This window comes from Phocoena phocoena, chromosome 4 (genome assembly GCF_963924675.1).
Source record: "Phocoena phocoena chromosome 4, mPhoPho1.1, whole genome shotgun sequence".
Lineage (NCBI taxonomy): Eukaryota > Metazoa > Chordata > Mammalia > Artiodactyla > Phocoenidae > Phocoena > Phocoena phocoena.
In genome coordinates this window covers 58,404,182-58,416,751 of record NC_089222.1, presented here as the reverse complement: position 1 = coordinate 58,416,751, position 12,570 = coordinate 58,404,182, and the positions used below count along the sequence as shown (strand labels likewise).

General features: G+C 37.0%; 1 pseudogene; it reads right to left on the bottom strand.

The window, feature by feature from the left end:
• Window positions 1-11,508: 11,508 nt before the first annotated feature.
• On the bottom strand, window positions 11,509-11,739 carry LOC136122928 (protein CEBPZOS pseudogene; annotated as a pseudogene).
• Window positions 11,740-12,570: the final 831 nt, after the last annotated feature.

Genomic DNA, 12,570 nt, shown 5'->3' with positions numbered 1-12,570 from the left:
CAAAGATGCATTTACTGTGGAGATAACGAAGCTTTAAGCTTCAAGTCCCCGCAAGTGCATGAACATCTTCTAGGATGAGGTACTTAATTCTGCATTTATAATTTTGTTATTTTTCTTAAATTGGTGCCTTCAGTTGGCATAAGCTTCTGTTCTCACAAAATTTGGCACCACCCCTGTTTATCATATTGTCTGTCCACAGACTTTGAATTCTAGTTTTATTATATTCCAGTCTGTTCCATCTCCCTGCTTAACACAGGCATAGAGCCTCAATAAAATAGTCATTGCATATCTTATGTCCAGCACTGTATTAGGTACTAGGGATACAGTATGAGCAAGATGGACATGTTCCTTGCCATGCTGGTCCTAATAGTAGAGAAGATAGGCAATGAAACAGCATTGGAATGTAATGACTAAACATATATAAGGTAAGTAAAGAGTGTATGGGAGCTAATGACAGGTGCCTAGCTTGGTCTAAGGAGGATGGGGCAGGTAAAGAGTCTAGGGATTTAGCTTATTGAATGAATTGATAAACTCTATCCAGGTTACCTAGCCTGATGACACTAGTGTAGACCTAACTGGGCGCCATAGTCCTGACTCATGAGGCAATGGCATGCCATAGTCTTGCATCAGGGACCTCACATTCCCAACAGAGAAAACTGGACTCCGTAATTCTGAGCCACCTACACGGCAGAGGTCTTCCAAGCAGCCAGCCCAGTGCTTTCAAAACCAGCAAGCCCAGATCTAGCCAGCCAGTCAGTCCGCTCACTTTGCTTCCTTAAAATAGGACAGAGATAGTCTTTTGGCTTTAAAAGTCTTACTCCATTTCTTCTTCTCTGAACCTCATCTCTGGGAGTCTACCTAGACTCTGTACTAGGTCAAGTTCTCTTCTTGGCTATAAAAATTTTTCACTCAGTGCTCAATTTTCAGTTACTATTAGTCTTTATTGTTTCTTAAACTGAATGAATCAATGAATGGATACATAAAATCAGACTAGACTTCTTTATTAGAATATTAATTATACCTTCTACAGTGTTTGTGTGGTACTTTTCATTTTCTAGAGTATTGACTTTATTTATAGCATCTGGGAAGGAAGGTCAAGTGTTGTATCCATTTGATAAATTTGAACTCAGACACTCATACCTATGAGGATCTGAAGGCTAAACCATGTCAAGGGAAACTGAGGTTAATAGATGATGAAAATAAGTAAATAGGTATATTTGATATCCCTAGGAAGTAAATAGGTATATTTGATATCCCTAGGAAGTAAATAGGTATATTTGATATCCCTAGGAAGTAAATAGGTATATTTGATATCCCTAGGAAGTAAATAGGTATATTTGATATCCCTAGGAAGTAAATACATATCTTTGATATCCCTAGGAAGTAAATACATATGTTTGATATCCCTAGGAAGAAAACTCATTAACTGGTTAGGTCCGTGGTAGGCATTACTACTGTTCAACAGTATCGAATTTCTGGTGCTCTCTACTCTCAGCCATACAGGTGATTTTACTCCCTGTCCTGTTTAAAGTTGGGTAGAGCCACATGACTTGCTTTGGTCATTGAAATGTCAGTAGAAGTGCTATGTGTCACTCTTAGGTGGAGGCAATTCATTCCGGTGCTTGCTTCTCTAGCCCTCCCTTCCTCTGTCTGGAGAGCTATCAGGACACAAAGCAGACATGACATGAGCAAGAAACACTTTTGTTGTGTTAAATTGATAAGCTTTGGGGATTGTTTGTTATTGAAGAATCACTTTCTGGGAGTTCCCCTGGTGGCCTAGTGGTTAGGATTCGGTGCTTTCACCTGCGGAGGACCAGGTTGGGGGAACCATCTCACGTGCCACTCGGCCCAGCCAAAATAAAATAAATAAATAAATAAATAAATGAAACATTAAAAAAAACCCCACTATGATTAAAAAAAATCACTTTCCATCACTGACTGAGACAAAGGCTAAATTTATACATTCCTTCATCTGGGGTGTGAGGCTAAAGAACAGAGTCTATTAAAATCTATATTCCATTAGTGTGTCTTTGGATTTTGAATTCAATTATTTATTCATTTAACGAGCATTTATTAAAGCTTACTAGTTGCAAGATAACTGTGGTAGCCACTATGGAGGGGACAATACAAAAATATGTTTTTAGTTACTTGTATAGCAGTCTTATCAGGCCACACTGAAAATCTATGTAAATCTCTTAGAACTGTAATTTTCTTGGAGTATTTTCATGTAGCAGTTCTCATGTCTTAACACCAACTGGTGCCCCGTAGTAAATGGTAACAATGGGAGCTGCTTTTGATGATCAGAAAAATCTAGAGTTTACCTGTTCTGAACTTTGACTAGTCTAAACTGAGTAGCATTGCTTTTCCTGTTGGCAGTCAAAACCCGGAAAGACATAATTATTTATGATGATCACTAATCACAGTGAAACACCACCTCCTGGAGGCAGTGGATGGGAACTCCTGGGGTCTCCCAAGTAGACCGTCTGCTTTGAGAAGGTAAGAAATCAGTCTGTCTTGCTGACTGCTAATCCCCAAAGCTTACCTAGCACAGTGCTGACAGAGTGACCACCTAATATTTATTGTATGAATGAAGCACAAAATGAAAGGATGCATGAAATCCTTACCACAGTGTAAATATTTGTACAACGTTTAGTCCGTTTTGTGTGTTCAAAGTATGTTTAATGGCAAAGATTTACTTAGTAGGCATTCCTCTCATATTCAGTTTTCCCCCCAAATATGTTTTGAAATATTAAATCTGTTTTGAAATAGGAAAATTGATACGGAGTCTTAAGGGGAAGGGTAACATCAGAACAGGCTTAGCTTGGGACTTCCCTGGTTGTCCGGTGGTTAAGACTCTGAGCTCCCAGTGCAGGGGGCATGGGTTCGATCCGTGGTTAGGGAACTAGATCCCACATGCCGCAACTAAAAGATCCCGCATGCTTCAACCAAAGATCCCGCATGCTGCAACGAAGGCCCAGTGCAGCCAAATAAATAAATATCAAAACAAAACAAAACAAAATAACAAGTTTAGCTTAGTTACCCATAAAAAGCTACAAGATTTTCAGGTACTTTGAAGCCATTAAGAAAAGAAAAAAGATTTGAGGAGGAACATCAAAAAGAATGTAGGTCATGATTTTATTGCCCTTCACAGGTGTAAAATCCCTTTAAGAATTTTTAAATGGATTATGTATCATTGATTTACTCATGAAAATGATGAGGTTCGGCATATTCAAAGGGTAGTTTACTTGGACAATAATCTCACTAAATTTATTGTTTTCATTTTTAACCTGCGTGCATTTTGGATATTTTCATGACTTTTATAAAACTTTCCAAATGTATATAAGAATAGAGAGAATAATAAATGTACCCTCATATACCCATCATCCCATTTTCAATAATTACCAAACCATACTTGCCTTTTGTTTTTTTCCTTTTGCTCTCCCGCCTTCCCTCCCTCCTTCCTTTTCTTCTTATTTCTCTTTTTCAAGCATTTTGAGAAAATCCCAGGTCATTTCACTCTTACACAATTCTCTATAAAATATGGATATTTTCTTACGTAAACACACATAATTTTCACACCTAACAAAAAGAACATTAATTCCTTAATATCATCAAAGACACAAATTTCTCTGTCTTACACATGTCCTTTTTTCAGTTGGTTTGTTTAAAAACAAGATCCAAGCAAGGTCTATAGTCAAACCTACTTGTTATGTTTCTTTAGTTGCAATTAAGCTGGAAAAACCCCCTTCCCACTTTTTTCATGTCATTGATTGTGGAAGATGAATTTACATTTTTTTACTTTCAATGTTTTAAATGTTATTACAAACAGAACTCTAAAGATTTGCACTTTAAGGAATTTTGCTTCTCTTAGTCTTTGCTAGCTTACAAAAAGAAGGCAGAAGTACAAAACAAAATAGCCAGGCTTCTGGGGTGGGGGAGAGAAATTACTCTGTTTTTGATAAGTTATTTGGCTCTGTTAATATTAAACAGATTCAGAGGTCTCATTTTCTGAGGAGAAACAAAACATTATTGAGTACAACTAAATAATTCAGTCACATTTTCCAAGCTTATAACACTTCTTGCTTCTTTGGCTGTTCCATTTTTATTTCTGCGAGGACCTCTGAAAATTAAAGGTTAAAATCAAAATCATTGAGACTGAGACTTCCAGTTCTCTATCTCTATATATCTTACCTTCTTCCTTATGAACAAAATCCTTACTTGAGACTGAAATGTCTCCAACTTAAAAACTGTGTTTTCCAGCCTCCCTTGAAGATAGAGGTGGTATTAAGACACAGGTCTAGCCAATGAGATGTAGGCAGAGGTAGTTGTGAGGGAATATGAGGAAAGCTTCTTTTTAAAAATGGAGACAAAACACTTCACAGAGAAAGAAATAGAAGTGGCCCTTAAACATATGAAAAAATACTCAAATTAATTCTTATTAATATAAATACAAATTAAAACTACCCTGGGACTTCCCTGGCGCTCCAGTGGTTAAGACTCCATGCTTCCACTGCAAGGGGTGCATGTTCGATCTTTGGTCAGGGAACTAAGCTTCCACACGCCATGCAGCCCTGAGCTATAATTTCTAACTATCTGATTGGAGTAAATCCCAAAATTTGGCAACAAACTCTTGGAGAAGTTGCAGGGAAACCAGCGATTTCATGAATGCAAAATGGTATAACCCCTGAGGAAGATTTTGACAATATTAGCAAAATTACAGGTAAATTTACCATTCAATTGATAAATCCCACTTCTAGAAATTTATGCTTAAAATACACCAGCACAAATATGAAGTCACATATGCACAAGCTTTGTGTGTATGTTTTAGCCTTTTCCTGAGCTTCTTTTTTTATGTAAATTTATTTTATTTAATTTATTTTTGGCTTCCTTGGGTCTTCGTTGCTGCACACGGGTTTTCTCTAGTTGTGGCCAGCGGGGGCGACTCTTCGTTGCGGTGCGCGGGTCTCTCATTGCGGTGGCTTCCCTTGTTGCAGAGCACGGGCTCTAGGCGCGCAGGCTTTAGTAGTTGTGGCACACGGGCTTAGTTGCTGTGTGGCATATGGGATCCTCCCAGACCAGGGCTCGAACCTGTGTCCCCTGCATTGGCAGGTGGATTCCCAACCACTGTGCCACCAGGGAAGCCCTCCTGAGTTTCTTAAATCATATTTGATTGTTGAAGCAAAAATTATAACATTATATAATGTGCTTATTGTATATAGAGGAAATGCATGAGATTATTGTGCTTAAAAAGTGGAGGGGGTAAAGGGACCTAAGTAAAGTTAGGCTTCTACATTTGCCTTGAAGTGGTAAAACATTCATACCAGTAGGCTCTGGTAAATTGCATATGTGTATTCTAATAAGTAGAGCAAATACTAGAGAAACTATACAATGCAATGTACTAAAAAACACTTCAAATAAATAAAAATGGAATCCTAAGTGTCCAAAAATCCACAGGAAGGTAAGAAAAGAGAAGCATAGGAATGATAAACAGAGGAAACAAACAGAAAACAAATAACAAAATGACCTACTTAAGCCCTAACTTATCAATACTTACTTTAAATGTAAGTGGTCTAAATACATCATTAAAAGTTGTATGTTGGCAGTGTTGGAGTTTGGCAGTGTTGATTAAAAAATATTTGACCCAATAATAGCTGCTTACAAGAAACTTCAAATTCAATGGCATAGGTAGGTTGAAAATGAAAGAAAAAGTAAAATAGCCAAAATTCATATCTATATGATTTCTTTGTAAGCTTTTACTAACATTTTTTATAGTGAGCAACATTTCTTACCAAATTTCTATGGAGAGTGTAATTTCAAAATTATTTTTATTTTCTGCCAAAGCTCTTGATCCACTTTAAAAAGCTTTTATTTATTTATTTCAGCTTTATTGAGATATAATTGACATATAACATTGTGTAAGCTTAAGGTTTACAATGTGGTGATTTGACATACACATATATCACAAAATGATTACCACAATAAGGTTAGTTAACACATATTGTTAACTATAGTCACCATGCTGTACATTAGATCCCCAGATTTATTCATCTTATAAATGGTAGTTTGTACCCTTTGACCACCTTCACCCATTTCCCTTACCAATTCCCCACTGGCTCCTGGAAACCATCAATCTATTCTCTGTTTCTGTGAGTTCATTTTTTTTTAAATTCCACGTATAAGTGAGATCATACAGTATTTGTATTTCTCTGACTTAATTTCATTTAGCATAACACACTCAAAATTCATCCATGTTATTGCAAATTGCAGGATTTCTTTCTTTTTTAATGACTGAAATATATGCATATATATATCACAAATATATATATATATATATTTATATTTATCACAATTTCTTTATCCATTTATCCATGGATGGACATTTAAGTTGTTTCCATGTCTTGACTATTGCAAATAATGCTGCAGTAAACATAGAGGTGCAGATATCTTCAAGATAGTGATTTTACTTCTTTTGGATATATACCTAGAAGTGGAATTGCTGGATCATATGGTAGTTTTATTTTTAATTTTTCTGAGGACCCTCCATACTATTATCCAGAATGGTTGTAGCAGTTTACATTCCCACCAACTTTTCTCCACATCCTGGCCAGCACTTGTTATCTCTTATCTTTTTGATAATAACCATTCTAACAGATATGAGGTGATATCTCATTGTAGTTTTGATTTACATTTCCCTAGTGATTAGTGATGTTGAGCACGTTTTCATGTACCTGTTAGCCATCTGTGTATCTTATTTGGAAAAATACCTATTCAGGTCCTTTGCCCATTTAAAATTAGATTATTTGTTTCTTGCCATGAGATGTAGGAGTTCCTTATATATTTTGGATATTAACCCCTTTTTAGATAGATAGTTTGCACATATTTTCTCCCATTCCATAGATTGCCTTTTCACTTTGTTGATCATTTCTTTTGCTGCACAGAAGCGTTTTAGTTTGATGTAGTCCCACTTGTTTATTTAAGCTTTTCTTGATTGTGCTTTTGGTGTCAGAGCTAAAAAAATCATTGCCAAGATCAATATCAAGGAGCTTTCCCTGTTTTCTTCTAGGAGTTTAATGACTTCAGGCCTTACATTTAAGTTTCAATCCATTTTGAGGTAGTTTGTCCAACTGTTGTAAGATAGGGGTCCAGTTTCATCCTTTTGAATGTAAATATCCAGTTTTCCCAACACCATTTAATGAAGAGACTATCTCTTCCCTAGTGAGTATTCTTCACTACCTGGTCAAATATAGGTTGGCTATAAATGCATTGGTTTTTTTCTGGGCTCTCAATTATGTTCCCTTGGTCTGTGTGTCTGTTTTTTGTTTGTTTATACTAGGTACTAAAAAATCTTTATTTAGTATTCAGAGCAAGTCCATAGGTGATTTTGCTTTCCTCATACTACAGATTAGGAAACTATGTGTCTGTTTTTATGCTGGTACCGTACTGTATTGATTTCTATAGCTTTGTAATATACTTTGAAATAAGGAAGTGTAATGCCTCCAGCTTTGTTCTTCTCTCTGAAGATTGCTTTGGCTATTCTTTTGTGGTTCCATACAAATTTTAGGAATTTTTTTTCTATTTCTGTAAAAAAAAATGCCATTGGAATTTTGATAGGGATTGCATCGAATCTATAGATAGCTTTGGGCAGAATAGACATTTAACAGTATTAATTCTTCTGATCCATGAACATGGAGTATCTTTCCATTTATTTGTGTCTTCTTCAATTCCTTTAATCAATGCCTTAGCGTTTTCAGTGTACAGATCTTTCAAATTGGTTAAATTTATTCCTAAGTAGTTTATTATTTTTGATGCTATTGTAAATGGGATTGTTTTCTTTATTTTTTTCAGGTAGTTCATTGTTAGTATGTAGTCTAGTTAAAGGTTTGTCCATTTTGTTAATCTTTTCAAAGAATCAGCTGTTAGTTTTGTTCATCTTTTCCATTGCTTTCCTATTCTCTATTTCATTTATTTCTGCTCTAATGTTTATTATTTCCTTCTGCTAAATTTAGGCTTAGTTTGTTCTCCTCTTTTTCTAGTTCCATGAGGTGTACTGTTCAGTTGTTCATTTGAGATCTTTCTTTTGTTCTTAATGTAGGCATTAATAGCTATAAACGTTCCTCTTAGAACTGCTTTTGTTGCATCCCATAAGTTTTGATACATTGTGTTTCTATTTTGTTTGTCTCATGATTTTTTTAAATTTCTCATTTGATTTCTTCTTTAATCCATTGGTTGTTCAGGAATGTGTTGTTTAATTTCCATATATTTGTGAATTTTTCAGATTTCCTTGTGTTATTGATTTCTAGTTTCATACCATTATGGTTGGAAAAGAAACTTGATATAATTTCTATCTTGAATTTGTTGATACTTGTTTTGTGGCTTATGTTATGTTAATATGATCTTATCCTAGAAAATGTTCCATGTGTGCTTGGGAAGAATGTATTCTGCTGTTGTATGGAAAGTTCTATATCAGTATATATTTCCTCTACAGTGTTGTTCAAACCTGCTGTTTCTTTATTGATTCTCTGTCAGGATTATCCACTGCTGAGAGTTAGGTATTAAAGTCCCCAACTATTACTGTATTGCTGTTTATTTCTATTTTAGTTCAGTTAGTATTTGCTTTATACATTTAGGTGCTCTGATGTTGGGTGCATAAATATTTAATATCGCTGTATCTCCTTGATGAATTGACCCTTTTATCTTTATATAATAACCATCTTTGTCTCTTTTGACCATTTTTAGCTTACAGCCTATTTTATCTAAAGTCTGTTCCTGCTTTTTTTTGGTTACCATTTGTTTAGAATATCTTTTTCTATCTCTTCACTCTTAGCCTCTGTGTGTCCTTAAAGCTAAAGTGAAACTCTTCTGGCTCACGGGATCTCAGTTCCCCTACCAGGGATTGAACCTGGGCCACAGCAGTGAAAGCCTGGAATCCTAACCACTAGGCCACAAGGGAACTCCCATTCCATGTCTTTTGATTGGAGAATTTAATCCACTTATGTTGAAAGTAATTACTGATAGGTAAGAACTTACTATTTCCACTTTGTTAATTGTTTTCCAACTCTTTTGTAGATCCTTTGTTCCTTGAGCCCTCTCTTGCTGTCTTACATTGTGATTTGATAAATATTTATGGCAGTATGCTTTGACTCCTTTATCATAATCTTCTGTGTATCTACTACAGGTTTTTCCTTTCTGGTTACCATGAGGCTTATATAAAATATCATATAGTTACAACATCTTATTTTAAGTGATAACAATTATCTATAGGATGCATATTATGTGCCTGTGTTTATGCTACTCACTGGGAAATACAAAGTAGAATAAAAGAAAGCCGTTACCCATGAGAACCTGATAGTCTTCTGGGTTAAACGAATGTTACCTAAGCTGGGGAGTGCAGGGTAGGCAGGGCTTCTTGGAAGATAAGTAGGAATCAGCCATGTGACAAAGAAGGAGAAGTTTGTTGGCCAGAGGGAATGCATGTACAAAGGAGATGAGAAACAACACGTTTGGTATTTTTAATAAAGCGTTAAATTTGAAATTGAATGTGATTTTAGACTAGAAAAATGGACAGGGACCAGATCTGGGAGGATTTTGTTTGTCTTGATAAGGAGCTTAGACTTTATCCTGCAGCCAGTAGGAAGCCATTGATAAGTGGTAGCATAAACATCAGATTTGCATTTTAATGGTGACTTCTAGCAACAACAGTATGGAATAAGGGTTGCTTCCCAGGAGGTAGAGAAAAGAGTTAGAAGCTGTATTATTCTAGGTGGCAGATGATAAAGACTTTGAAACAGGACAGTAGTGTTAACGACAGAGGAACTGGACAAATTCAAGAAGTATTCAGGAGGTAAATTTGTCAAACCTGGTGATAATAGGATGTTTGGAGATGAAGAAGAGGAAATATTATAATATAATATAGAATGAATTTCTAGTGTCTGATTAGATGGTAGATTAACTGGCATAGGGAATGCAGGAGGGGGAGCAAGTGTGGTGGCAAAGGAGGATGAATTAGGTTTTGATATTGCTGAATTTGACAATACAGATGGAGTTTGGTAGGCAGATCTAATGCTTTGTAGAAGGACTTGGTCTGGAGATACACTTATATGCTCAGGACTCAGTGTCATGGCTTATATGCGTAGGGTGGGAGATGCTATCTCAGATTTATTCGTTTGAGGATTTTCTGCCATTAACACTCTCAGGAACTTGCTGTAACTGATAGAAATCTAATTTAAACAATTTTGGGCACTAGAATGTTGGCTCACAGCTAGTGGAAAAGGGGGATCCAACTTATGGCCGCCTCAGAGAGAGAGCTCAGCAATATTTAGAACCTGGAAATTAGATACACAAGACTTAACTAATTCAGCAGACCACAGAAAGCTGAATTTTGTCAATGTTTACCCACCAGAGATCATCAGGAACACACCTGGAGTTAAAGTTATGTTTGTTTAGTTTTCTGCAGCAAGGGAGAACACACCCCAGAGGAATCTTGGAGGCATCTCAGGAAGGGAGAATTGGGAAGGAATTCTTATAGGGTAGGGTTTTTGCTGCATGATTCTAAAGAGGGATTAGGGAAGAGAGGTGCCATCTTTGGATTGGATATGGTTGAGAAATGGGGGCCTTTCAGCAATTGGATATCTCAGAAATCTTTTTTCAGGAAACTGAAAGAAAAAAGCCAGACCAGGGATGTCATTGGTAACAATGCAGCAATCACTTAGAAGAAAAGATTGTTAGTCATTTTTGCAGCTGTGGTATCGCATTGTATAGAAATGCTGTTTATGTGACCTTCTTCATGTCCCTTGGAAACATAGTTTACGTTCTGGAGCAATATCACTGTCTGATTGCCAGCAGGGCTGTTTTTCATTTTCTCAAATCTAACTGCCTATAACAGGGTAATTCCAAGGAGCAAGCCAATTTTCACAGCAGTATGCTGGAAAGGCTCAAAATATACACAACAGGTATGGGTATGAGTGGGACTGAAAATATGAGAAAGTCTATATGAACATGAAAGTCTACATAAGAAAGCAGTTAAGGCCTTGTTATGAACTGAACATTTGTGTCCCCCCAAAATTCATATGTTAAAATCCAAACCCCCAATATGATATTATGAGGAGGTGGGGGCTTGGGGAAGTGATTCGGTCATGAGGGTGGAGCCTTCATGTTTGGGGTTAGTGCCCAAAGGGAGCTCCCTTGTCTCTTCCAACATGTGAGGACACAGTGTGAGAAGACATAATCTATGAACCAGGAAGTAGGCTCTCACTAGACACCAAATCTGCTGGCATCTTTTTTTTTTTAAGGAGAAGCACTTTATTTTGAGTAGTAAACAAAACTTCATTTATAACATAATAAACAAACCTTCCATCAGTTTTTTAACAGTTAGTCCAAAGAACAAAACCTCTGACTTAGTTAGAATTTACATTTAACCTTAAATATTCTAAAATGCATCCATATCAACTTTGGTATTTTAATTTTGCCTGATACTGTGAAATAGGGCAAACCTTGATCATGGTCAAATTCCTAATTTTTGCTGTTCAGCCACTTTTCTTGATCTTGCTCTCTGATTCCGTACATTCCAGAGTGTTCGATGGATTTGTAATAAACTTCCAAGATGAAGGGGAATTTCTTCCTCATTGTTTGCCTGAAATCTTGGCTTGTGTTTATCTTTTTAAATAAAATATATGCTCCAAAAATGTCCACAAGTTCAGCTGCTAAACCTCCTTTAAAGATTTTCTTTGCCAGTGGATCCATAGTGCCTCCATCCTGAGGTGTGTACTTGCAAGGATCTGCTGGCATCTTGATCTTAGACTTCCCAGCCTCCAGAAATGTGAGAAATAGGGACTTCCCTGGTGGCGCAGTGGTTAAGAATACTCCTGCCAATGCAAGGGACTTGGGATCAAGCCCTGGTCTGGGATAGATCTCACATGCCGTGGAGCAACTAAGCCCGTGCGCCACAACTACTGAGCCTGAGCTCTAGAGCCCACAAACCACAACTACTGATCCCACGTGCCACAACTACTGAAGCCCACATGCCTAGAGCCCGTGCTCCTCAACAAAGACAAGCCACTCCAATGAGAAGCCTGCGCACCGCAACAAGGAGTAGCCCCTACTTGCCACAACCAGAGAAAGCCTGTGTGCATCAACGAGGACCCAATGCAGCCAAAAATAGTTAATTAATTAAAAAAAAAAGAAATGTGAGAAATAAATGTTTGTTGTTTAAAGTTCAGTTTAGGATATCTTTGTTATAGCAGCCTGAGTGGAACAAGGCAAGCCTCTAGGATTGAAAGTTTACTCTTTAGAGAGGTTGTCTCAGAGACTGGATTTGGAAATATGAGAAACAGCAAAGGGAAGGGAGGTCCAACTGAACTGAGAGTGGGAGCTGAGGGAAAGTTTGCAGAGTTAATGGTTAGACTCTAGCCTCTTCCCCTCACACAGCTGTCAGAAGACTGATTTTCAGGCTTAGAAATGGGATGGTTCTTCTTTTGGGAAACCAGTTAATCCAAGGAAAAAAAACTTACAGATATTGGCAGTAGGGAAGGTGGGCACCCAGGTAAACACCTGTGTCCCAGCCTAATCACAAGC